Source organism: Neophocaena asiaeorientalis, unplaced genomic scaffold, assembly GCF_003031525.2.
Source record: "Neophocaena asiaeorientalis asiaeorientalis breed wild unplaced genomic scaffold, Neophocaena_asiaeorientalis_V1.1 scaffold57, whole genome shotgun sequence".
Taxonomy (NCBI): domain Eukaryota; kingdom Metazoa; phylum Chordata; class Mammalia; order Artiodactyla; family Phocoenidae; genus Neophocaena; species Neophocaena asiaeorientalis.
This window is the reverse complement of record NW_020172731.1, coordinates 3,676,123-3,692,672: the sequence shown is the minus strand read 5'-3', so window position 1 is coordinate 3,692,672 and position 16,550 is coordinate 3,676,123. Positions and strand designations below refer to the sequence as shown.

Genomic DNA, 16,550 nt, shown 5'->3' with positions numbered 1-16,550 from the left:
TACACTTAGTTTAGAGAGGCGTCCTCTAGAAACACATGGTGACCAGACAAGCTTACTGAAGCTGAAGGAAGATTTTACTATCATTCCCAGCTTTTGAAGTTCATTATCATGAAGTTAATAATAGCATTTAAAAAAACCAAAATTCTGTAGATGTGTGTACAATAACATCCAGCATTTTCTGTACAAATACTCTAATAATTAAGGTAGCCTTTGTCTGTGCACAGTAGATAATGTGGCTTGATAGGACACTCTCAAATAGTTTGAGGCTTGGGGCACAAGCCTAGTGATCCACAGTTCTTTGGTGTTTTCTAATAGGCAAAGCAATTTATACAGATAGATGCAGTATTGAATGACATATATCCCACAGCAATCTTTCTCTCTCTCTTTCTCTCCCCTCCTCGCATTTCCCCATGACATTTTTAAAATTCAGGAGGAAAGGCATTTTAAAATGTAGGCTTTAACTAAAGTATTTTGACTCTTGGCATAAACATATTTCTTATATGTATCATAAACTTTAAACCAGCTAAGAAAAAATATATTATCTCCTAAGTCAGATTTAATGACTTTGCAAAAAGCAGATCCTTGAATGAAACATCTTTCTTATATGTATTATAAACTTTAAACCAGCTAAGAAAAAATGTATTATCTCCTAAGTCAGATTTAATGACTTTGCAAAAAGCAGATCCTTGAATGAAACATCTTTCTTATATGTATTATAAACTTTAAACCAGCTAAGAAAAAATGTATTATCTCCTAAGTCAGATTTAATGACTTTGCAAAAAGCAGATCCTTGAATGAAACATCTTTCTTATATGTATTATAAACTTTAAACCAGCTAAGAAAAAATGTATTATCTCCTAAGTCAGATTTAATGACTTTGCAAAAAGCAGATCCTTGAATGTAGCAATAGCAGGTTCTCTGCTACCTCTGACTCATTTATATTAGTGGTAACTTAGAACCGAAACCATGCCAGTCTCATAAAGACACAGTTTTAATATTTAACTAATGTGTATAGTGGAACGTTCATTCAAAGTTTTTCTGCTGAAGGTGACTATGTTGAACTGAATAATTATTTGACAACTGGAATTGATTCCACCTTCATATTTTTTCTATGTGGTAGTTATCAAAGAATAATCAAAATTTACTCAACATACAAGTATGCAGCTATAATTATATATAACTGTGTACTAGGTACTGAAATAGATTCAAAGAAGAGTTAGGCATGAATCTTGCTCTCAAAAACCTTATAGTCTAATAGAGATAGGATTGGGGGATGTAGCATTTATATAAGGTAATTTAATAATATATCATCATACATGTGGTCTGATAATCTAATGCCTATTGAGAATAGTTTTCTGGTAATAAACATTAGGGTTAATAGAACAGAATAATTACTTCAACCTGGGAAGTTCTAAAGAATTAAAGGAGGTCGCATTTAAACTATACCTTGGTGAGAGGTGGGATTTGGGTGGTGGAGATAGAGAGGAGAGAACAGGAATTTAAGGCACATGGTAGAACATGAGTGATAACAACAGAATAGTAGGAAAGAGTAGTGGGAGATACCAAGGAAGGTATATGGAAAATTAATTTTTCTCAACAATGACTGAAGAATCCGTTTGGGTCTGATTGAGAATGCATTTAATTAATGTTTTAAGTATATGTATTGCCACTTTCCAAGGAACTGAAGCACTTGGTATTATATTAAAAATAATTTGATTGTATGACTGCAAATGTAATTTAGGGTAATTAAATTTCTTGTCTCATCCATATGTATTAGTTACTCTTGTAAAGTGAGATTTAGGAATATTTGTTTGAATCTGTTTTGTCATGTGCTGTTTACTTGGCATTTGTCCAATTAAAACTGATTTTTTTTTTTTTGGAGGAGATCTTATTGATAAATGCATTGTAATTAACTACCTTGCAGAATTTTGTGATTATATATGTTGCTCATATCCTTTGAAAAGCATGTATTAAAAGGATTTAATCATTTTCTGAAAAAAAAATGAGATTCTTTTTCCCAGTAGATAAATCCTGAGGTAATAGAGCTTATGTTGGATGTAGATCAAACATAGAAGAAATTTGCAGGTTATACCATAGTAAAAATGGAAGCTTCCTTGGATTTCAGTAGTGTAGGAACCTGAGAGTTTAACAAAGTATTCCTATTCAAATGCATGGTCTGGAATTATATCATATTCTATTGGAATATGATTCCTTGTTAGCCTCCATCTACATCACTTAAGGAAAATGCACTGCTATGTTCCTTAAAATATTAAGGAAGCCAAAGAAGCCTAGGGTCTGCACTAGGAATTAAAATTCTCTCCTCATTTCTGTGGTTTAACTCAAAAATATATAGAATGTGTTAGATTTGGAATGTTTCAATTAACTTTTTTTTTAAGGAAAAAAATAAACATTGACAAAGCATAATTTGAAGATTCAGAGATTTTTTTTTTTTTTTTTTTTGGTTCTGTGTTCCTAAATTTGCCTTTCCACCTTTTCCTTGAATCTGTGTCGACTGCATATATCACATCCATGATTCAAAGGAAATTCCTTCCCCTTTGGTCTGTAGTCCATTTTCACCGCTCATCTACAATCTCATTTCTTGTGTATTTCCTCTTCAAAGTAATTTTTTTATTAGTAGCTTCTATACAATCAACTTTTAAGTATGATCAGATTTCTCCCAGTTTTGAAAACAGTAAACAATTATACACACCTCCCCTCACTCCAATCACAGAGGGAGATTTATCTAGATAACAAAAAGAATAAACAATTTGTAATTTGTTCTTCATAATAGCTTAACTACCATTGTTTTTATAATGGTATCCTATCTTTGCATGATTAATCAAAAAATTTATTCTCCATCTTTATGTTTCTCAAATCTTGAGCATCATTCCTTGTGGCTTTTTCCTAGTTTTTTCTGTGCTTCTCCAACCTTGAACTTCCTGCTCTCTATCCTTAGACTCTATTCCTTTATTGCCCCTACACTCACTACTCATAATCGCTACTCACATGATTCCTAAACCAGCACTTCCCCTCCTGACCTCCAGTCTTCTTACTCTTTAGACAAATTTCTTTTTTCAACTGAAACAGAACATTTTTACCAGAGTGTTCTTCCAGCCTCCTCCAAATGAACATGTCCACATGTGAATGAAATCTTACCATAAGTTAGATCTTCCTAATTACTCATTTCTGTACCTGGCATCACCTTTAACACCTATATTCCATGTTCTCCGCTTGGAAATCTTAGAATCAGCTTCCCTTTCCATCCTTCCTTCCACTTTTGCACTAGGTATCATCACAAAGCAGAGCTTTTCCCCTTTCTCCTTTATTCCCACTGTCTCCAACCAAGTCAAACTCTCATCATCCCCATCACCTCGTGCTGCCATAACCTCCTAACAGAACTCGCTTTCCATTCCAATTTTTCATTTATATTGCTTTCACAGAAATTTTCCAAAAGAAAAATCATATTTCATTATGCCACTAAGTTATTCAAGAATTTCCAAACTGTCCTATTGTATTCCATATTGACTCCAAATTCTTTTAGCAACTTTTAAATTCCTTTCTAATGGAACTCCATTGTACATATTCCTCTCTATTTCCAACTTCTTTCCAGAATTTACTCTTCTGCTTTGCAAGGGTTGATTTCTGCCCAGCCTTTCAAATACTTCCACACTTCTTTACATACTGGCGTGTTTTATTCCCCCTGCCCCTTTCATTTTGCCTGTCCATATCCCGCCTGTCAGATCTAGCTTCATCAACCCCTTCTCTCTTCCTTCCAGGCAGGTGTGTTCCATTTTTTGTCTTCAACTGAATTTTTAGGAATTCATCACAAAGCTGTTAAGATCAATAATACAGTTACTCACACTCATTTCGTCACTCATTTTACTTCATGTCTGTGATTCTTCAACTTGCATCACTGCTCATGACCCCCTTGTTGGGTGAAGAACTAGTCTGTGCACATAAAGATGAATGCAGTCTTCATACACACTCAGTGTGAAAACAGCATTAAAGCTTTGGAAAAATTTAGATGATCAATATGCACATTTTCAAGATTTGGCTGATACAGTAGCTATTGAAGTGTCTGTAGTATCACGTGAGAAATTATAATTATATTTTCAGGGCAAATATTCTCATCACAATTTTTAATAATTCACTTAATTTTTAAAGTCAGGCTTCTGCAGTTTGACAAGCTCAAGTTTTTCAGTGAAGACAGTGATTCTTCGTAACTCTTCTGTGTGGGCAGAGAACAATAGTATCATCAATAACCAAAACTACCTCCATTCTATGCCATAGCCATAGCACAATTTTCCTTATATGCTCAGGAATGACTTAATGGAAAATAATTAGTATTAATCATCAAAATAGATAGCCACAAATGCAAAATCATGTATTTCTCTCTGGCTCCACTCCAAATATGTTCTACTGAAAATACTCCCTAGATAGCAGATCCATAATTTGGACTTAGATGATATCCATTTATTAAATTCCAACCTTTATGGATATTACCAGACAAGCAAGCATTTAGAAACTACCATTTCTAAAACTACCTCCTTGATGCAATCTACATCCTGATAGAATCCTGGCTTTCCAAGGCTTGTCTGCTAATTCGTTAATTTATTCATTCATCAATATAACAAATATGTTTGGAGCACTTACTGTCTGCCAGGAATAAGTCAAATGCTGAAGCTACAGTCTCTGTATTTACTCCCTCTGGGCCTTTCCTAATTCATTTTTTTTTGTCCATCTGAAATGCTTTCTTTAGCCCCGACATCATCTTCACCTATCAAAATCCCTGGACCAGCTAAATGTCACTTCTCTGCAGCTTCCTCCAGTCCCCTGAACTAACTAAAGTACTTTCTCTTTCTCCTGAATTTCCAAAGTGCTTTGTTTATGTTCTATTAATTGTCATACAAATTGATCATGTTGTACCTTGTATTCTAGTCATTTTCATACATCTTGCTTACACTTCTCATGATGTCTTGCAAAGTGTAAAAGATCAAAAATTTTACTGAATTGAAATAAACTTTTGTTGGATTGAAGTCAAAATATGCCACTACTAATACTAAATTTAGGTGAATTACTCAAACATAGCATTTCACACTGATCAGTATTATTACATAATGGCTTGTCCTTCTTTGGCATAGGTAATTGAGATGAAGCCTACTGACAGACTTGTACAAATATGTGTTTATTCCTAAAACTGAATCATATAACGTATTCAACTTTCATTTTAGAAAAACTTTACTATCACAATGGTGCAAGTAAGTGACAGAGAAATATATTAATTGTTAAGACTTGTAAAGAGATATAAGAACTAAATTTATATAACTCTCCTGGATTAGTCACTCCGTCGTTCTTAGAAAGATGTCTCTTTGCACTGTCCATGCCAAGCCACTGCCTCCTTCTCTCAGAAACTCCATCTCAACCTCATTTCCTGGTTCATATTCTCGTTGCCCGAGAATGGACTTGGCTCATGACCGTCACTTTGGCTCTTTCCTCCTTCCTGCCTATAACGTCCCCCTTAAAGGACTCATGTTCTCACGTAGTTTCAGTTTTCAAATCTATACAAAGACTCTTAAAATTGTTTCCCCGGCCCTAACATCCCTTCTGAGTTCTAGAATATTACAGTTCCAGCTGTCTTCTGTCATATGAATATGAACCATATTCAACTCATTATCTCTAAAACTGAACTTGTAATCTTTCCCACATCTACTCTCCAGACTTTCATGTTGTCATTTTCTAGTTTCTCTGGCGTGAGACACAGGAGTGTATTTGACTCCTTTAACTTCTTTCTCCCCAAATCCAGACAGTCCTATGTCTTGTTTTTCCCTCACAAGGATTCTTTACTCTCTTTTTTCTTTTTTTTTTAATTTATTTTTTATTGAAGTATAGTTGAGTTCAATGTTGTGTTAATTTCTGCTGTACAGCAAAGTGACTCAGTTACACACACACACACACACACACACACACACACACACATACATACATATATATATATATATATATATATATATATATATATATTCTTTTTCATTATGGTTTATCCCAACTATATTGACGATAGTTCCCTGTGCTATACAGTAGGTCCTTGTTGTTTATCCATTCTGTATGTAACAGTTTGCATCTACTAATCCCAAACTCCCAGTCTGTCCCTGCCCAATCACCCCACTATTCTGTCTCCTCTTCTCTGCCTTCCCTAAGTTAGTTTTCATAATTAAATTTCTTAAAAATTGCTTCAGTTCTCTCAGTTTCTTGCTCTGATACACAGATAACTCCTACAAAATAAAGCTCTTAGATCTGAGAAGATTGTTGGGGCCCATCTAGGTTCACTTTCTACAGGGGAGAAGACAGAGATCCATACTGAGGGGATTTTTCTCAAGATTATAAGGTCTAGATAGTATTAAATATCAGAATGTCAGCATTTCTGCATCCAGTCTAGTCTTCTTTCTGCTATATTATTCTGCTTATTCTTAGGTAGGTTTTTTTCTCCTAGCACCAGTAAATTTGTTTGGTCAATAATAAACAAAAATACAACTGGCAACAAGATAATAACAGACCACTATTTTTGGCTTAAAGGCATAACTACTATTTTTCTATAAATTTATCCTAAAAGAAAAAGCAGTTAAGTTGGAAAATATTAAAGCAAAAAGCCAACATTATGCTTATTAAATAAGACTCCTGTCTCTCAGTAGAATGCTTGCTTGTCTGGTAATATCCATAAAGGTTGGAATTTAATAAATGGATATCATCTAAGTCCAAATTATGGACCTGCTGTGTGGGAGTATTTTCAGTAGAACATATTTGGAGTGGAGCCAGAGAGAAATACATGATTTTGCATTTGTGGCTATCTATTTTGATGATTAATACTAATTATTTTCCATTAAGTCATTCCTGAGCATATAAGGAAAATTGTGCTATGGCTATGGCATAAACGATATTGCTTTTTATGTAAAAGTACAAATAAATACAAATTAAAATAAATATGATGCATGATGTTAGACTGGAAAGAATCCTGGGTTAGTTACCAGAAAACCTGGCTTCAAGCTTCAGAAGCTACTAACTAGCCGAGTGATCTTGGCTAAGTCACATACCATTTTGTTTCAGATTTCTCATCTGTAAACACAGAGGTAATAAAACATGTATGTCTCACAGAACTGTTGAGTAAATAAAATGAAAATGATTATCGTGAACATACTTTGTAACTACTAAGTTGTTTTATAGCAATTGGGAAATAGCTATGGTCTGACAAACACCTACAACGTCATAGTATTTTGACAACCAATTGGAAGGGTAACAAAATAGTGCTGTAAAGTTGATTCACCTTACTAGTATTAGTTCCTAGAATTTCATCAAGTTATAATTCAGAGAATTCTAGAATGTTCAGGTTGATGACTTGCAAAACATTTCATGCTGATACTGGACACGATTTTCTTTCAATACATGTTTTACAATTTAATGTGATGTAAATTTGTTAAGGGCATCAGTCTCTAATATATTTCCAGCACACTTGACACTGTACTAGTACTTAAAATGCCTCAACACATGGTTATATTTTTTTCAGTTTTTTTTGAAAACATAAGAGTTTTCAGTGTGAAGGGGTTTGATATTCTAAGATAATAGCTTTAATTCTTTTAAAATCTAACATACAGTTTCAACTCAAAGGAGGAGCAGTATAAGACAAATGGGTGTGAAACAAATATAATAGTTTTCCGTTGGATGTTTGTTTTTCAGCAAGCAATGTGAGAATGACAGTTTCCTCTCACCAATACCAGCATAGGTCTCCTGACAGGTTGCACACCAAACAATCCTTGGGTTCTGATCTCAAGACAAACCACTAGGATCAGTGGCCCCTGACGTTTGAAAAATGTTCCTCTAAGCATTAGTTACTGTGCCCTTCTGTGGCTCATTTCTTGGAAGCTGCTGGGGTTTGTAAGACCAGCCAGTATGAGTTCCATGGCTCCTCCTCTACCCTCTTACTGTACTGGTTAAACTAAGTCCTTGTTTACTTTCAAGAATGTGTGGAATCTGTTCACATTTCTTCGGAGTTTTAATCTAGCCAAGTTTTACGTATTCAGCTTTTTGAGTCTTTCCTCACAAGTAAGGCTTCCCATTTCTTTAATTATCTTTTCCTCCTTATTCTTTTTTGGACGTTTTCTAGTTTGTCCATATTTTTATGATATTAATGTGTCCAAAACAGAATAAAACATTCAAGGGACCGATACTTGTACACCAAAATTCCATTACAGTGCCTTTGTTTCTTAAGGCCCTGAATACTCATGTATTCCTTTATTCAGTAGATGTTTAGAGAATTCACTCTAGTTGCAGGCATTGTGTTAGACAGTGGAGACATAATGGAAAGGAGAAATAGATGAAGTTCCTGACCATGGTACATCCACTGTAGTTGGAGAAACAGACCTTAGAAAAATCGTCCACATGCATATAAAAATACAAAGCATTTTTTTGTGTGTGAAGGAAAAGCCAAGGTACTTAGGGACTGTATGCGTGGGGCACCTGGCCAAGCCTGGAGGTGATTTCTTCATTCAGTCCCTGAATGCTTCTCTAGGGCTTACTATGTGCACTGCACTGTTGCAGGTTTTCTTCAAATGCAATAGAATGATCATTGCTCTCCATAAAAGTATCAAGGGATGGCTTGTGAGAGCTTATGCCCACCCAAATGATTTTTGCAATCTTGTGTGAAGTGTTAAGTCTCTTTAGGATATATTGTTATTTTTTATCGACCCATAATTAAACTAATTCAGCAAAAACAATGTGCTGGCTAAGGAAATAGTTTTACTTCAAATCCTCTTAAATCCCTTTCCCATACTGAAAGCTTGCCACCCCCTCAGTCCCATCCAAAAAGATGTTTTGGAGTTGCTCTTGCTTGCTCTTAGGTTAGGCTTAACACATTCTAAGGTTCATGTGCCACACAGGTGGAGGGAAAAGAGGAGAGCCTGTGGCTTAGAGAATTCAGGACTGGGCTAGAGGAGTTGCTGGTACACTTGAGGATGGAGAAGGTTAAGAAGAGAAGAAAGGTGTGAAGTTTATTCCGAGCTCTTGCAGGGAGCAGTTGTGCAGAAGAAAGTAAGAAAAGGCTGCATGAAGGATAAATAATTAGCCTGTCTAGAGCTCTGGGATCAGGTTGAGGATTAGTGAAAGAAAAGGTCAGAGATAGGTAGAAATGTAAATTAAGACATTTACACCAATTTTAAATTGCCAACAGTTTTGGCATGATTTAATTCTCATAAGAGTATTCTATAGGTTGGTATTTCCTTTTAATCTTTTATGTTGTTATATAGCACCAGATGGGTTTTGGAATCGTGACTTTTGAATTAGTCATCACAAAACAACAAAATAACTGTTTCAAGAATTGCTATCTTTGACACATATATAAGATACGTCCTTGAGTCTTTACTTTTTTTTTTTTCTCAATTATCTCTCTGGTACAAAGAGAAGTCTGAGATTATATTTCTTCACAAGTTTCGTGTTTTTGTTATTTGCTTGTTTAGCTGTTGAAGAAACTAAACACCCAACCTGTCACTTACCTGAAGGTAGAAGCCATATCTTTTAAAGTGAACTGAAATGTACAAATCACAAAAACCTCTTGAAGAATTTAGTAAATTTATAATAAGTGTAACATTTTCCTTCAAGTCACTGGGCTGCATAAAAAGTATATGTAACTCCAACCTATTAATGGGATTCAGTTATCTGCTGAGAAACCTCCTATTGTGAATGTATTTCCTTTTTGAAGCAAAAAAAAAGGTTTAATAAGTGCCACTGAATGAAGAAGGAAGGGATGAATGAAGAGACGCCAAACATTTCTAGTTACAGCTATGCAGAAGCAAACATATATGAGTTGTTGGTAGGGACTGAAGTGGTTTGGAGTGCGTGTTTATTTGATTCCTTTATAGGTGACTGAAAATTTCTCATTATACTGGCAGTTCTGCTTAATATATGCCCTAATGTTTGTGTGAGTTGCCCAGACAATTAGAGAACTTTGGTCCTCAATTCTTAAGTATTCCACAGCAAATGCTCCTTTGCCCACACACGCTTGATACTTGTTACAGACTTGGGAGCATATGCTCCTGGTAGAAGCATTTTCTTCCTTGACACATCACCCCTTCTGCTCCTCAGATAATATGCAGCTGGAAGTGGGTGAAAACCTCAATGCAATTCAAGTATGAAATACCATCTTTAGGTATTGTTGTTTTAGGGAAAAAAATCAACTAAATGGAAGTGATATTCCTATTTATGCATATAGAACCTAAAACCTGTGGAAATTAATCTTTAACTTCAGAAGTCTACTGTTAAAATAGATAAGTAGATATTGATTATTTTAAAAAAGTAATTTGAAGAAAAAATGTGGTACTGTAAAATTTATAACTGTAAACGGAACTTAACTTTTTTTTTTTTTTTTGCGGTACGCGGGCCTCTCACTGCTGCGGCCTCTCCCGCTGCGGAGCACAGGCTCCGGACGCGCAGGCTCAGCGGCCATGGCTCACGGGCCCAGCCGCTTCGCGGCATGTGGGATCTTCCCGGACCACGGCACGAACCCGTGTCCGCTGCATCGGCAGGCGGACTCTCAACCACTGCGCCACCAGGGAAGCCCAGAACTTAACATTTTTTAATTGAGCTTTTATTTGATCACGTTCTTGGCTGTTCTTGATCATGGTCCTTCATCTTAACTGGGAAAACAAAGTTTTAAAATTTATGAAGAGAAAACACTTGATATACCCTTGGAGCTAAAACATTAACTAAAAAGTAAATACATCACCAGAACTTTTAACTTTTCATGGTATTTATTCCCTTTACCTCCCTATTTTGTGTCTATTTCTCTTGGTATTCTGGTGACAACTCTAGTGCGTGCCTAGTGACAACCTAGAAACTAGCACAGTTTTGGTGCTCAATAAATGTTTGTGGTGTAGTGTATACACCAAAACAAGTTTTTACAGTTGTGTAGGGAAAGTATCAACTCTCTGACTGTGAAATCCTGCCCACTTTTCCTATCTGCCGCTCCGCGGCATGTGGGATCTTCCCGGACCAGGGCACGAACCCGTGTCCCCTGCATCGGCAGGCGGACTCTCAACCACTGCGCTACCAGGGAAGCCCCAGTATTGCTCTTTTATAAGCCTGTTTTAGAAGACATTATTGATTGTTTGTCTTCCCTAGTCCTTATTTTCTTGAGGACTGGGTCCGTGTCTAATTCTCTTTGTATATATAATGACGAGCCCAGGAAGCTGCACATACATGTTCATAAATTAATGTTTGTGCTGTGAGTAAAATGCAAGCTAGGAACTCCTCAGCAAATGCTGTCTTTGAGTTTCTTTAATAATAATAGTTTCTTTAAATAGCTGACCAATTGTTTCTCTCTTTGGGAAACCCAGAGTACCTGTAGTGTACTATTTAGAACATGTCTTAAATTCTCTCCTAGTCTTATTTAATAAGTACAAGTCTTTGTTTTCCTATTAAGTTGGAAGTTCTTGATTGCAGAGTTTGTTTATAATTTATGTGTGCATTTCTCAGAATGTTTAGAACAATATGTACTATGTGGAAGATAGCCAATACATATTTGTTGGAATTATTATAATGTAACTATTTGGAGAAAGTATTTGGTTGATACTAAATTTGACTCTTGCTTTCCAAGCTCTTTTTAACTATAGAGCATCTGAACTAACTTCAGTTTATACAGTAGTGAGATATCTTTGTAGGTCAAGGCAGAAAGAGTTTGAAGCAGGTAATCCCATAGTTCCTTTATTTGAAGATGTGTGCTCCTATATGGGTTTTGGGACAGATGAACTATCATGTTGATTCTCTGGGGATGTAGGTAAACTCTCAATGGTTTCTGCAGGGAAAGGCACAGAAACCAAAGCTCAGCCATGGAGCCATATCTGCAGTACCACAGTCTACTTCCCTTCAGGGCTTAGACTTTTCCTTATGAAACAATTTTGTTCTCATTTCAGATGGGTGACTGATAAGGACAGGTGAACATATGGCTATATTGTGGGAAAGTTGTTGTTGTTTTTTAATGCTACTCTTAAAATCCTTGAATCATTTATTCACGCATTGAATAGTGTAGAAGGAGTGTAAGCATGGGAATTGGTCGTGGGTTCAAAGCAATTTTTCTCATTTCCTGTCTACAAGAATTTAAGAAAAGTCTTTTGCTGGATGAGATTCAGTTTCCTCTTGTTAAATTTAGGTTATGCTGCCTACCTCTTTGGTTGTTTTGAATATCAAATGAAACAATGTTTACAAAATGCCTATTATCTAATAAATATTACTTACACTTCATTGCCTTGATGCTGCTTTTCTTTTCAAAATTCAGTGAGGTATTATTATATATAAAAATGAGAATCATTGGCACATTCCAAAACTTCTGTAAAATGCAGACATTTTGTAGACTTCCAGACACAATAATGTGTTTGGACATTGATTCTGAACCTTCCATCGCATCCTCAAACTGGAGCAATAATGCAAAAGATCTACATGGCATCGGCAGCTTAGAAAGGACAAAGAGGATAAGGATTTATTGAGATCTGTAGAGTAACAAGCAACACAAGGGACATGTATTATCAGCCACAGGAAGATAAAATGGATGATTTGAAAATAAGCCATGTGGTGGGAAGCTTATGAGAGAAGAATTATTCTGAAATTGAAACTTCCAAACCTGAATACACGTTAAGTTAGCTAAGTATTTAGACAAGAAAGAATCAGTCACCTTCCTTTTCAAAATTTCAAAGTGGTTGGATGAAAGTGTATCAACAAATATAAAGCCCTTATCAACTGATAGTCATTTAACTGAGCTTCAAAATAAAGGTGTGTTCATTGTCTATGTCATGGGACTGTCCGTCAGTGTGATCACCTAATGTCCTTTAGTCTGTCTCTGGAAACAGTTAAAAAATAGACTCAACTTACTGAATTTTATACTGGAGTGAACGGTACTAGGACACATTTTGGTTGACATGACCTCTGACAATATTTCTGCTTTCCTTAAAGGATTAAAGTGCTGACTGTCAAAGGAGAGAATAAAAGTTTTAAAAATCACTCAGTGATAAATTAAAAAAAAAATACTAAGAAGCTAAGGAGTAGATTTACGTTGGACTTTTTTAAGAACTCTAAATTTAAACACTAGGAGCTATTTTACACATTTTCTACTCACCTTTTATGCATTTAGGACTTTTATTTTTATGGAAAATCTATATGTCATCATAAGGAGAGTACCGCAGCATAGACCTGCTTGATTCTCAGGGAGTTCTGCTTCATTCTGTAACTTCTGATTAAAGCTATAGACTGGGACTTCCCTGGTGGCGCCGTGGTTAAGAATCTGCCTGCCAATGCAGGGGATAGGGGTTCGAGCCCTGGTCCAGGAAGATCCCACATGCCGAGGAGCAACTAAGCCCATGCAGCACAACTACTGAGCCTGCGCTCTAGAGCCCAGGAGCCACAACTACTGAAGCCTGCACGCCTGGAGCCCGTGCTCCGTAACAAGAGAAGCAACCGCTGAGAAGCCCGCGCACCACAACGAAGAGTAGCCCCCACTCGCTGCAACTAGAGAAAGCCCGTGCACAGCAACGAAGACCCAACGGGGCCAAAAATAAATAAATTTATTTTTAAAAAGAGCTATAGACTTACAGAAATGTATTTCGTGTGGGACATTTATGGATAAGTGGATGTTTTGGTTCAAAGGAATGAAAGTTGTGGGCTTCATTTGAAGTAAATTTGAATGACATAATGAAAGTACCCTTGAATGACATCTTTCTTCCTGTTGTCTAAAGCAAGAATTTAGCATAGTTTAAAGATATGCCATACCACTCAAGAAGAAGTAAAAAAAGGCTTGTACCTATTTAATTTCCAAACCATCCAAAAAAACAAATGATCATATGTGTTTTAATTAAAATCTTATAATATTGTAATAAAACCTCATTAACATAAATGTGATTAATTTGGAATTTGATCATTGGGAAATCAGACACATGTATACTATTTGCTAGGCAATTTAAGTGTAAAGAAAATTGGCATAGAGTTTGGCTTGGAATGAGCACAAAAGCAGTGTTTTCAGACAACGTTTATTAAATGGTCTTTATCACATTATTACCGATACTTCATTATGGTGAGTTATTCAGTGTTCACTAGTTGGTGCCCTCAAATGCTGGAAATCGCAGAGAGAGATTGAAATAGGAATTGGGGCAGGGAGGAGATAAACTCCAACTGATCTGGGGATGGGATAAAAGAGGGTACTGTGAAGAAACTGGCATTTAAGTTGACCATTGAAATAATGTTAGGAAGTGTAGAGGTTGAGTTTGGGTTTTAGGAAAGGAAATCCCAGACATCTGTTGGGCAATGACAAAGATGAAAAGTCTGAAAAACAGGGTCTTTTTTAATTTAGCTGAGGATCATGCATGTACAAGAAGTTAAGCTTTGAGATATAGAATTGGGACATACTCTAGAGGATTTTGAATGATTACATTTCATTTTGCAAGCAATAGGAAAAGTCTGCTGGATATAAATAGGAAGTAATTTCCTGGGGCAGGTAGAAACAGGAAAATTAGTAAGCAGAATAATGATGTAATAAAAACTTCACAGAAGATGATGGCAATGGAACAAAATGAAAAGCTTCTATTGTATTAGAAGGAATGTAAGGCTGGGCAAAGGATCGAAGGTCAGAGCTGGGCCAACAGAGGAATCAGGGATAATTTTAAAATTTTATGCCTAGTGGCTGGCTAACGAAAATAAAAAAAGGAAGAAGCTATGCTACAATAAACAGACATACAAATATCAGGAGAATTATTTTGGGGCCGTAAGCTTCATTGGTTTGGATTTCAGCCTGTTGAGATGGCTATTCCACTGGAACACTTAGAGGGCACTAACTATGCAGGATGTAGTTAGAAATGCATGACTCCATCTCAGAGGTTAAGGCCAGTGATAGAGTTGAGAACAATTTACATTACCGTATCAGTTTAGCCTGTGGCGACTGATGAGACCAATGAGCGAGTGAATAGAGGGATGAAAAGTGGGATGAGATAGTAATGTAGAATGTCAACTTGAATGGTGGAAGAAGAGAAGTCAGGTAAAGCTTGAGGAAAATTAATTTCTGCTAATATATAAATATGAGTGAGAAACTATGAAAATGCAGAATCATAGAAACTGAAGATTTGGGAGAGTTTCAAGTAGGAGGAGTGAACAAAGTTGTAAAGTGCCACAAACAAGAGTTCATGGACCAATATAAGGCTGTTAATATTGGCAGTTAGAAGATTAACACACAAAGAAAAAAATTCAGTTTCAGAGAAGGGGGAAGTAGAAAAAACATGTTTACTTTTTCCTGTACTGGTGCAGATCTTAATACCTTCGTAGGGATTAAATTTCTGTCCCATTAGCTCATTTTAATAAATAAGATTAGCTAAAACATAATGTACCTCCCACCCATCTCAAGTTCTTATTGGGTAAATTGCTATTTACCAGAAATCATTTGTCTTCAAATATGGTTTAAGTTAGTTTTATCCATAAGTTAGGCTAAACTTTCCTACAACTGGGATCTTTATTAAGAAAGCTAGGGCTTCCCTGGTGGCGCAGTGGTTGAGAGTCCGCCTACCGATGCATGGGGGCGCGGGTTCGTGCCCCAGTCCGGGAGGATCCCATATGCCGTGGAGCGGCTGGGCCCGTGAGCCATGGCCGCTGGGCCTGTGCGTCCGGAGCCTGTGCTCCGCAACGGGAGAGGCCACAACAGCGAGAGGCCCGCGTACCGCAAAAAAACAAAAACAAAAACAAAACCCTTATTTAAGTTGTCTGTGTTTTCTGATCTCTTCACTCCCCACCCACCATAGACAATGAATTTGTCCTTGCGAGATAGCAAGGCATTAGACTAAATAATAGACCTGACCTAGAAAACTTCTTCGCAAGGCTTAGGATAGGCATATGTCCTACAGAACGTCAACCCCAGTGTGAATATTCTAAATAATGATGTTTGCAAGGTGGCAAAGGATGTCTGAGAACCCATTAGATCAAAGCTCAGGTGTTGGCTGCTGAGACTTGGTGGGGTGAATTGCCACTGACAGTACTAGGAAGAGGACCTAGCATTTAAGAGAAGACACCTCTTGTTATTATTCAAGAGATATGTGCCTAATAATCAGGCTGTTAATTGGACTTTTGAAAATTGAATCAGTTTTAAATAAAATTTAAAATATAATTGCAAGGACTATGTGTTTTATAAAAAGTAAATCCAGCTGGACATTTGTTTATTTATTTGTTTAGATTGATAAATAAGTTGGTTTACAAGTGTATGCCCAATTTATGTTTGACATCTAAAGACATAATTGTTAGCAGTGACTCAAGTGTGAATAGTGGGACAGGTTTGTCGCATCAGTTGATTTCAACAACAGGCAAAAGAGTAGCCATGTATAAATCTGGTCCCATTTCAGGGTTTGACCAGAAGTCCCTTCCTCCATTCCATTTAATGACAAATATTTACTTCATCCGAGAGAGGGGAGAAGAGAACCTTTTACTCAATATTTAGAGACAAAAATTTAAAGATAAGCATCTTCAGTAGTGAAATATGGGAATTG

At 36.3% G+C, this 16,550-nt stretch overlaps 1 protein-coding gene across 1 annotated transcript in view; it reads left to right on the top strand.

The window, feature by feature from the left end:
- The window catches only part of HCN1 (hyperpolarization activated cyclic nucleotide gated potassium channel 1), a 369,296-nt gene that overhangs the window by 27,120 nt on the left and 325,626 nt on the right, over nt 1-16,550 (top strand). The gene's annotated exons all lie outside the window — the stretch shown is intronic.